Source organism: Meriones unguiculatus, chromosome X, assembly GCF_030254825.1.
Source record: "Meriones unguiculatus strain TT.TT164.6M chromosome X, Bangor_MerUng_6.1, whole genome shotgun sequence".
NCBI lineage: Eukaryota > Metazoa > Chordata > Mammalia > Rodentia > Muridae > Meriones > Meriones unguiculatus.
Window position 1 is genome coordinate 142,261,250 of NC_083369.1, and position 12,046 is coordinate 142,273,295.

Genomic DNA, 12,046 nt, shown 5'->3' on the forward strand with positions numbered 1-12,046 from the left:
TCTGAAAGACTCTACCCAGCAGGCTATTAGAACAGATGCTGAGACTCATAGCCAAACTTTGGGCAGAGTGCAAGGAATCTTATGAAAGAGATAGGAGACAGAAAGAACTGGAAGGGACAGGAGCTCCACAAGGAGAGCAACAGAACCAAAAAATCTAGGCCCAGGTGTCTTTTCTGAGACTGATATTGCAACCAAGGACCATGAATGGAGAAAACCTAGAATCCCTGCACAGATGTAGCCCATGGCAGCTCCATGTCCAAAAGGGTTTCCTAGTGGCAGGAGCTGTCTCTGACATGAACTCAGTGGCCGGCTCTTTGATCCCCTCCCCCTGAATGGGGAACAACCTTACCAGGCCACAGAGGAATACAATACAGCCACTCCTGATGAGGCCTGATAGGCTAAGGTCAGATGGAAAGGGAGGAGGACCTCCCTTCTCAGTGGACTTGGTGAGGGGCATGGGAGGAGAAAAGAGAGGAAGGGTAGGATTGGAAGGGGATGTAGGAGGGGAGTATAGCTGGGACACAAAACAAATAAATTGTAATTAATAAAAAAAAATAAATCCATTTTTTTTAAAAAAGCAAAAGAATACTCTGTCATAGTTTTCCCCTTTCCATGTTCCTGTGGTGATCTCACAGGTCTCTATTAGGGAGCTATATTGTTGAGATTCCATGGGTGCAGCCACACTTTTAAGGTTAAAAAACACTATCTTGCAGCAGACATTCTGGTGTCCTGACTCTTAAAAGCTTCCCTTCCCCATACTCCATGAGACTTAGATGTAGGAACTGTTTTATAGATGTACCAATTAGAGCTGGGCACCCCACTGTCACTTATTCTCTGCATTTTGATCAACTGCTGCAATAAGAAACTTCTTCCCTGAGAGGTGAGAGCTATACTTATTTGTGGGTAAAAAGAAAAGTAAGTATTTAGGATATAGTTGGAAGATAATGTTGGAAGCTGTACTGATTTAGGAAAACGACAGTAGTAGGCTTTCTTTTAAGCTGTAGCATTGCTCCAGCCATGGTTCATGCCTAAGATTACAATAAAAGGTATGAGTTCCCTTCCATCGAGTACACCTTAAGTTTAATTAAACAGGTATGGCTTACCTCTGAGATATTAGTGCCACTATTTCACCGTTGAAGATACCTTGCCAAGGTAGTTGTTGTGGCTCAACTTCAGAGCAGGATAGCACTATTGACTACTTTTCTCCCTTGGCAACCTGTATGGCAACTTCTGATATTATGACGGCTAATTCTCAAGAAGGAGGAGGCTACCAAGTCGGTACTGGTTTGATCCTTCCAAGTTCTGTTTCCAAACTCTGTTGTATCTTTGGTCATCGGGTCTCCTCATGTCATGTTAAGTGAATGGCTGAGCTTCTAGGATGTACAGAAATCTAGACAGATAAAAATATACTGACAGTTGGAAACTAACATGAGAAACTGAGACTGAACTTGACTCTCTGGATAGCTGATTCTTAATTTCTAAGAAAGCTACATGGCTAATAAAGGAAGTGGAGAGCCATGAAAACTGCCAAAGAAATTTGAAATGTCAAGTTGATATGGTTTCTGGATTAAAAAAATAAAAATCTTCATCTCATAAATGTAGGACCATAGGCTTTGGGGAGGGGATGGTGCTCAAATTCATGCCAGTTATGTCTCCTTGTGGCACTAAATCAATGTAAGAAATTTAAGTCATTTTGAGTTTGCTCAATCAAAGAAAACTCCAGCTTTTCCAAAAAGTCATGTCTTCCTCCTCCTAACAGGATTCTCATAGATAAAGACAAAGTAAGTAGGCACTCACAATCCAAGGTTGAAAGATGTATGGGGAGTGTGGAAGCTGGGGAGTACTATCAAGAATGAGCAGAATTACAACCTCCAAAATTCAGATGAAAGATCGATTAGCTATTTCCAACAAAATAAGTATGTTTAAAGTGGTTACAGAAGTGACAAATAACCCAGTACAAAATGTTCCCAGACAGATTAACACAACTCAATATTATTTCTAGAAATAGATATACAATTACTAAAGGAAATAAAGCTCGATGGGTGGTTAAAGCAGGAGAACAGATCCAGGTAAACAGAGACAGAATGAAAAATTACTGAGGTCTCACCACGGAGTTCAGTGGAAGAACCAAGCCCTGAGACATGAAGCATAGACTAAAAGTGAATGTGTTTTTCTGCAATAACAACAGATGAATTACATAGTTTCCAAATACTGAGAGAAAAAGAAGTACCAGTGTGGGGGAGGTGTAACATGATGCATTACTATTCCAGAGAAAGGGTCATATACTTTTCAGACAAAGCAACAACGAACATTTACTAAGAGAACTTCTCAAGAATATACTTCGGGAGGAAAAACCAGAGTTACTAAATGGACCAACAGATAAGAGCATTTGCTGTGCAAGCCTGATAACTTGAGTTTGCTCCCAGGTCACATGGTAGAAGGAAACAAAACAAAACAAAACAAAAGAACAATAAAAACGGACGCAGACTCCCAAAATTTGTCCTCCGACTTACGCATCAGCACCGCGGATTTCAGGTAGTGCACACACATACATACACACACTAGAAATTATAAATAAATTTCTATTTTAAAGGAAGAAAAATCACTTTAAAGGAAGCACTGAATGTGAAGAAAAGGGAATGGTGGCCAAAGAAATAGAAAGACATAATGGGCATCACCATAAAAAATAACGATTAAATAACAATCAAAGCATACCTTGCCTAAACTGAACAAACTCATTATTTCTTTCACCTCTAGAAAACCCACTGAAGCTAATATAAAGAGATTTTTTGTGGCACTAATTTATAAATATAGCACAAAAAGTAGGAAGAAAAATAGCAGTTATAGAAGATAGAAAGCAAAATAATAAATATTAAATGACTTATCAGGCCTGAGTGAACTGAGTTTGGGGTCTAGAGTAACTTGGAATTTTATTAAAGAACCCTGAATTAGAGGCATGAGTTACCTCTGAAAGGGAACCGGGAAGGTGCAATTCATTGTAAGAGGATTTCATACACACACACACACTTTTTTAATTAAAATATTACATCATTTTCCATCCATGCTCTCTTCCGTCCAATCTCCTTCATGTCCCCCTAGCCCCTGCTCTCTCTCTCTCTCAAATTTATGACTGTTCTCCTTGTATATATACATATATGTATATATTTACATACATACAAACATATATATATATATTTTTTAGCTCATTTCTGAGCTAATATATAAAATATAACCTGCTGAGTCAGTTTAGCTCTGTTTATATGTATGTCTGTAGCGTTCATCCCTGGGAAAGACTAATTCTTCCTTTCTCAGAAGGACTTAAATTAAGCTCTTCATCAAGAAGTGGGACTCTGTGTCATTTCCACTATCCACATTGGGATGTCAACTGTTGTTGGCATTATTTGGGTCTTATTTAAGCATCTATACTGTTGTGCATCTATACTATTCCATGAAATGTAGTTTCCCTCTCGTATCTAAAGGGCAAAATCTCCCAGCAAACTTACTTCTACTATCCTGGAGGACCACTGTCTTTTCAAGCCAGACTTGGGTCTTTCTTTTTTTTTTTTTCTTCTTTTATTTCTTTTCTGTTTTAAAATTTATTCATTTTACATCCAGACCCTAGCCCCCTCCATCATCTCCTTCCAGTCCCACCTCCCTCTCTCTTTCCCTCTATTCCCCTCCCCTAGTCTTCAGAAATGGGGAGTCTTCCTATCTTATCAACTGGCCACAGACTATCAAGTCTCTTTAGGACTGCCTGCATTCTCTTCCTGTGTGGACAGTCAAGGTGTCCCCGCACTGGAGGAAGTGATAAAGGAGCATGCACCAGAGTCCAATTCAGAGATGACTCCTGCTCCCTTTACTAGGTCCCACATTACTTTAGAAAGATAGTAAAAAGGTGAACATTGCACATGCCTTTAATCCCAGCACTGTGGAGGAAAGAGGCAGGCCAATTTCTGTGAGTTCAAGTCCAGCTTGATCTACAAAAGGGCATCCAGAACAACAAACACTACAAAGGGAAACTTTCTCTAGAAAAACAAACAACAAACAAACAAAAAAGATAGTAAAAAAAATAGATGGGTCTTTCTTATTTTGGAAAGAGTATAGTAGACAAGTTCTGGGCTAAAATCAAGGTACTATATGAAAAAGGAGGATTGAACACAATTTTACATATGAAATACTAAGGCTCTCTGCATTCTTTTTCTACCCTGTACTTACAATGTTAATCAGCTTTTTTCTCTTTTGAGAGAATTTGCCAAAAGTTTCTTTTCTGGGTAATCTGACCCATTTTGAGGAAATACAAAAAGATAATTGCTCATGAGATTCTTCAAAGAAATAACTCAGCCTGATTATCTTAGAATGCATGTAAACATATTCAGAGGAGAGCATTTAATAACAAAAAATCCTGGAGTTGAATTCATAATAAGAACGTAGAAAATGAAACAAAATGAAAAATGAACAATTATTTTCAGCATTCCAGAAAAAAAAATGTCTAAACGTGGTCTACTCTCTGGTTCAAATGAGCTAGAACTATCTGGCCATTATAAAACCATAATGATGGTAGTTGATACAAAAATCCACCCTCCATACTGGAAAGACAACATGCATTTTCTAAACTCAGGAATCAAGGAGCATTGATATAAGTATACTGTTTAGAAATATGGCAGCAAATCCAAGAGAATGATCAAGCAGCACTGACAGTTGTCCCATCTAACACTCAGAAAATGATAGAGATGAGTGAGACAGCATACAGCTACTTTTTCTAAAGAACTGTCAGAGATTTTATTGGCTCTATAAGTCATCTTAAGTCATCTACAGCTATAGTAGTGATAACATTAAAATGCAATGGTACACAGAGAATTAGACATTTCTAGTTTGAAAATTAAGACAATATAGAACTAAAATGGTATGTGGGATAACATTTAGAAAGAAAGGTGGTGAGTGTTTACTGGTAAAGCATGTGTTTGCCCTCCTGAGAACCTGGTCAGTCTTTAGCTCCACACTCACCCATCCACATACATGAGAAAAAGAAAAGAAAAATGACCAAATGGAATTAAAATGTTCATGCTACAGAAAATATTGAATTGAGTTTTTGTCAGTGATAGATGTTTAAACATTAAAGCACTTGAGATAAAAATGTATAACTTATAAGCTGGTAGAAGAGGAAAACTAAGTTTATGACATGGAAAAGGGAGACTTCAAGTAGAGAGAGGATATTGAAATACAGGTACTATGAAGGGACAAGGAGGATAATGGAATAGAAAGGCTTAGTGAAGTGAGAAGGCAGGGTAGAGGAAGGAGAGCAGGTAGGGCTAACTAATATTAAAGAAATTGGCATAGACTACACAGAAGCTGAGCATTACAGAAGCTTCCCAAATATATTTTCTGAGAAAGCTCCAGATTGATTTCCAAAGTGATTATATGATGTTACATTCCCCCCAGCAATGGAGAAGGGTTCCCCTTTCTCCACAACTTCTCTATCATGAGTTATCCCTTGAGTTTTTGATCTTAATCTTTCTGATGGGTATGAGGTGAAATCTCAGGTCATTTTAAATTCCATTTTCAAATGACTAAGGACATTGAGCATTTCTTTAAATGCTTCTCTGCCATTCAGTGTTCTTCTGCTGAGAATTCTGTTTAGCTCTGTATCCCATTTTTAAATTGGATTACTTTGTTTGTGTTTAACTTCTTGTGTCCTTTATATATTCTGGATATTAGCCCTCTGTCAGATGTAAGGCTGGTGAAGATCTTTTTTGAAGCCAAAACCATACAATAAAAAAATATAGCATATTCAACAAATAGTGCTGGTCCAACTGGATGTCTACATGTAGAAAAATGTAAATAGATCCATATTAATCACCTTGCACAAAGGTAAAGTCCAAGTGGATCAAAGACCTCACCATAAAACCAGACACACTAAATCTGTTAGAAGAAACAGTGGGGAAGAACCTTGAACTCATGGGCACAGGAGACAACTTTCTGAACAGAACACCAACAGCACAGGCTCTAAGAGCAACAATCAATAAATGGGACCTCATGAAACTGAAAAGCTTTTGTAAAGCAATGGACACTGTCCTCAGAACAAAATTGACAACCTACAGACTGGGAAAGCTCAGCAATTTCAATTTGAAAGTGGCCTCCTGTATTAAACCAAACTGAATCGGATACTTCATTAGAAGAGGAATGGGTTGCATTTCACAGTATTACACTCTCCCATGGAATTCAGACTATATAGCGACTTTGTTTTCATACTGTGTAGATATCTTCACCTGCAACCTTTTCTCTGGTTTTACTTAGAACATTGTGTTCCGCCCTCTCTGCCCCGCCTTACCCCTGTTTGCGCACCAAAACCACTTGTACTACTTCAGGAAATACCCATGTCTGGTATTATGTTCCCCCCTGCCAAATTTGGATGTACCTGGCCCAGAAAGCAATGTCATCATGTAAATTCTTCCTTCTCAAGTCATCATATGACAGGGAAAATTCTGAGAAGCGGAGTGTGCAATTTTAGCTTCTTTTGTTGTTTTTTTTTTCTTTCCTTTTTAAAAATATTGAGATAGGGTCTCTCTATAGCTCATGCTAGTCTTGAACTTGTGATGCTCCTGCCTCATCCTCTTATTATCTGAGATGATAGGCATACAAACCCATGCACAGTTCAAATAATGCTTCATAAACCTTCCAAACTCCCAGAATGTGAAGAGCTTTCGAAAGCCAGAGAAGCTTATTTGTCTTGTTAAAAATTAATACTGTTCAATGAAGGGAGAGGCTCTTTTATTTCAACCTTTAAAGTTTGCAAAGCCTCTTTCAGTCTCTCTTTCTGTGTCTCCGTCTCTCCCTTCCTCAGCCTTTTCTTCTTGTTCCGCACCCGCTGTATTTTCCCAACAACTTATATATTTGCCAGTGTTCCCCATGAAGTACAAAGAGTGGACACCCAGCCCTACTCCCTTCACATGACTCATCCTGAAATCTGTTTGCCAAATGAATCTCTGCTTCATTGTTTCAGACTTCGTGCAGGGGCATCCAGAGCCCGCACAACAATGCCTGTTCTAGTTCTACACCCACTCCATACCGCCTAGCATCCTACTCTCTATTCAAAACCAAGCCAGAAGAAAAAACAAGGCATTTGTCCCCAACCGTTTGCAAACCAGTCAGGCTTTTTCCAACATATGCAGGGCTAACATTCAGCAATCTGGAACTCATGAAACTAGTTCCCTAGGCTTTCAGCAAATATATTTGCAACTTTTGAGGACATTTGGGATTTTTCACCTTCTGCAATACATAGACTAATGATGGGATAGGGCTTTCACAGTGTTTATAGGTGAAGAATTAAAAAAATGTCATGTCTCTAGGCAGTAGACTGTAGACCCATTTAGAGATTATTTCTTTTTTTATTTTTATTTTTTATATTAATTACAGTTTATTTACTTTGTATCCCAGCTGTAACCCCTTCCCTTATTCCCTCCCAATCCCACCCACCCTTTCTCATCTCCTCCCTGCCCCTCTCTAAGTCCACTGATAGGGGAGGTCCTCCTCTCCTTCCATCTGACCCTATCCTATCAGGTCTAATCAGGACTGGCTGCATTGTTTTCCTCTGTGGCCTAGGAAGGCTGCTCCTTCCTCAGCGGTGGGGAGGTCAAAGAGCCAGCCATTGAGTTCATGTCAGAGACAGTCTCTGTTCCCCTTACTAGGGTGTCCACTTAGATACTGGGCTACCATGGGCTACATCTGAGCAAGGGTTCTAGGTTATATCTAAACATGGTTCTTGGTTGGAGAATCAGTCTCAGAAAAGACCCCTGTGCCCAGATATATTTGGTCCTTGTGGAGTCCTGTCCTCTACAGGTCTTATTAACTCCCCTTTCTTTTATATGTTTCTCTGCACTCTGCCCAAGGTTTGGTTATGAGTCTCAGCATCTGCTTTGATACATTGCTAAGTAGAGTTTTTCAGAGGCCCTCTATTGTGGGCTCCTGTCCTGCTGCTTCAGAGAACAGGTAGAGATTATTTCATAGATGCTTTGCCCCAAACTTTTACATGGGAATTCAACTTGGCTTTGTTTTGAACAGAACTGTGTAACTCTTGCTTAGCTATGGAGAATGAAATATGGTGAAGGTTTGAGACAGAACATATAATATCTAGATTTACCTATTGTTCAGTGGTGCAGTGGCCAGAAACAAGTGCTCTGATAGGTAAACCCCATAGCTATAAGGTGGCTAAGAGTCATCAGCTAGTATTCCCTCCCTGACATAATAACTGCAGAGGAAAAAGGGAACTAGCAAGCACCTGAGGTATAGACAGGAGGAAACCAGCAGCAACAAGCTTCTGAAATCCAGACAGGACAGCAGCTTCCGTTAGCTCAACCTCTAGGCAGGTAGCAAGACCCTCAGTTGGCTGAACTTATTGTTTTGGACAGTTTGGGCCAAGTTGATGTCTTTTACATTTAGGCCTCAAGAGGATCTATACTTCTATTTGGGCCCTCATGGACTATTACTGCCACTAAAACTAGCTCAATCTTGTCTGGAAGAAGGCAGGCTTATGGCTCACCAGAGGCTATCCAGACAAGCTACTAAAGAATAACCACATAGCTAACTGAAAGTTGACGGTAGCCTACTAAGGCTAGAAATTCTCATGTAAGACAAGCTTCTCCTGTCAACCCTAACTATGAGATAATGTTTGACTCGTTTTAAGCTATTAGGGTGCCATAAAACTCATTTATATAGTGCCTGACGCACAGTGAAAGCCAATGATGACAGGTGCTACTATAAAAACATCAACTTACTGTTTGAGACCTGGAGCCAAATGAGATTGATGGATATATGCTCTCTGGTTTAAACGGGCTATATAGTGTTGTAGTTTTTTCCTCTCCAGAATAATTTGTTTATTGTCAATTTTTGCATTTAAATTTTTCCCTGCATGTACATATGTGCACCCTGTGTGTGTGTTGTCTATAGAGGCTGGAAGAGGGTATTATATAACCTGGAGTTGGTATTTTTGATACCAATGATCCATCATGTGGGTTCTGGGAACTGAGCACAGGTCCATTAGACAAACAGGAAGTGTTTTTAACTGCCAAACCATCTCTCCAACTCCCCGTGAACCATCTGAAAAGATTTTTAAAAGTTTTCTAGCACCATTTGAAAATTTGGAGACTTTACATGGACCCAACTAACCCACGTTTTCTTCCCCAGGTACTAGTTGAAAGATTTGAGGAGTTTTTGCCCAATTGAAATGGGGCAGATACTCCCTGTAGAGGAATTTTAACCAGGAACATGGCTACTCTAACAAGAGATAATATCCAAAAACCTAAGTGTGTAATCCAGCTGGATTATAGACATGCCCTTAGTACACAGCTATAATCCCTTTGGTTAGAATACATACCCCTATTCCTTATGGGTAGAATAGAGACACCACCACACAACTTTAATCCCAGACAATGACATCTACTTGAGGTACAGACAAAGAGATGAATCTGAGAAAAATTTGACATACTGTGTCATAGATAGGATACTCCCAATTCTCATGAGAAGAGCACAAGAAAGTAAAACTACTTATAAGCAGCTCTGAAAGATTAAAGAGGAATAGAGTACAGTACAGGAAGACAGTAAAGATTCTGCAGTCAATACAGTACAGTTTGGTGCATTTTAGTACAGTTCTGGAGTTCAGTCAGTTTTGCTAAGTAGAGCAATTCAGTGAGGAGAGCAACCTGTTTGAATCAGTCAGCTTTAGATCAGAAAGAACTATAAAAAGGGTAAGCTTCAGTTTCCAAGTGGGTTCTCCTTATAAGGGGAACAAGGGTTGTCTGACATAAACTCGGTGGCTGGCTCTTTGATCACCTCCTCCTGAGAGGAGGGATTTCAGCCTTACTAGGCCACAGAGGAAGACATTGCAACCAGTCCCGATGAGACCTGTTAGGCTAGGTTCAGATGGAAGGAGAGGAGGACCTTCCCTACCAGTGGACTGGGGGAGGGGCATAGGAGGAAATGAAGGAGGAAGGGTAGGATTGGGAGAGAATGAGGGAGGGGCTATAGCTGGGATACAAAGTAAACTAAATTGTAATAAATAAAAAATACAAACCAGATGGGTTCCTGAGTAAGGAGAGCAGGGGTTACCTTTGTCATGAACTGGGTTGCCTGCCAGTTCATGACACTGCCCCTGGTGACGTGGCCTTACCAGGCCACAGAAGAAGAGGATCCACTCATTCCTGATGAGACTTGATAAGCTATGGGCAGATGGCAGAGAAAAGTGCCCCTAGTCCACTAGGGGAAGGGAAAAGAGTGAAAGAGGTAGTGAGAGTGTGACTGGGAGAAGTTGAGGGAGGAGACTTCAATTGAGATATATAGTGAATAAATTAAAAAAAAATTAAAGTTAAAAATATTGTCCTTTCAAAAAAAAAAAAAAACCAAAAAAACAAAAACGGTGAGCTTGTTCAGCAGTAAGTCTCAGGGGCTGAAACATTCTAGGCCTAGGTTAGTTGATGGAGGCTGGAAACTGGGCTTGTAGAATTTTAGATTGTATGAAGGCTAGAAGGCCTAAGTCTGGGAGATATTTAAATAGAAACACTATGGGCTCAGCCCAAGCCATGTATTCATAAGCCTGGCTTTGGCTCTCATTTCATCCCCTATTCTGAGGAAATAAAAACATTTAGAGCTCCCCAAATGTCCCAGTATCTGTTCTTCCCTGTTGTTTCTAATAAGGAATTTTCACTCAACAAGTATTGATTCAGTTCTTCATATGTACCAGGTATTGTTCTGTGGTTTGAGGATCCAGTGACAAACAAGAAAACAAGGTTCCTGCTTTCCTATGGAGTTTTCAAGTGTGTGACAGCTGTGAACTAAAGGGGGTTGCATAGAGGCTGGGAAACAAGCCATCTCTCTGTACATATTTTCATTTTGTCATAGGAAGGGAAAATAAGAATAATTTTGTTCATTATTTATAAAAGCAGGAGAGCAAGAGGAAGGTTCTCCTTTGGAAAACCATAACTATCTTATTGAGAGAAGTGTGTTGTGGCCTTATCAAAATGTAGAGCAGGCCTACTCAACTGAGGCTTCAGACTAGGTAATTCCTCGATGTGGGGAAGGAGATATCCTGTGCGTTGTAGGATATATGGTTGCATTTATGGTTCCCACCCATTGGATATCAGTAGCACTTTACCATTGTGAGAATCAAAATGCATATGATATTGCTGACTGTCCCTGAAAAGGTGACTGGACATAGTGGAGACTCAGTGACATAGCATGAAAGAATATACTATGCAAAACTAGAAGAGCAAAGAATTTTATTCATCATTTGTAATAATTGGGATACAGCTAGTTGCTTTAACAAATGAACGTTCAAAGTATAATAGCATGTTAATTATTTCTTATTCAGAAACAAGTCCACTTTGCTACTTCACCCTCCATTGCTTAAAACTCATGTGGTTCTATGGGAGACTAGGAAAAGTTCATTCAGGTTTGGTGTTCATAAAGAAGAAGGATGAGATTTGATGAATGGATTTCAATTGTTACTCTTAAGCTTAATTGTATTGGTCACCAAAGAGCATTTTTATAGAAATTGTAAATAAAAATCAGTAAACCCTGAACCTTTCATTACATTTCTTATTTGGGCAGAGGGTCAGAAGCCAAGACACCTGGAGAGAAAATAAATGTTTTGACTGAATGATTGACAGACTGAACATAGAAACTGCGCTATAAGGTTACATTCCAGTATTAACTTTTCATGGGCCCTTTCTTAGCATGCCTTTTCATAGTCTTCACCTTTGAGAAAAATTACAACAATATAATCGCACTACTTCTTGAATTCCAAACATATGCTTGGCACCCTACTAAATATATTACAAATGTTGTTCCCAAATGAGCCTCTATGTCTCTGGAAACTTTGCACTTCATTCTGTGGTTGTATTTCCATAGCATCGGTGGCATGCTAAATTCATGCAGCTTGTTGGGGGCAAAACAAGGATTCAAGGGAATTTCTTTCTCACTTCAAAGTTCAGGTTTGACTTAAACTCAGTGCTTTCCTTCCATAGGATTCTTAATTTCAAGGGGATTTGCTGGCCTT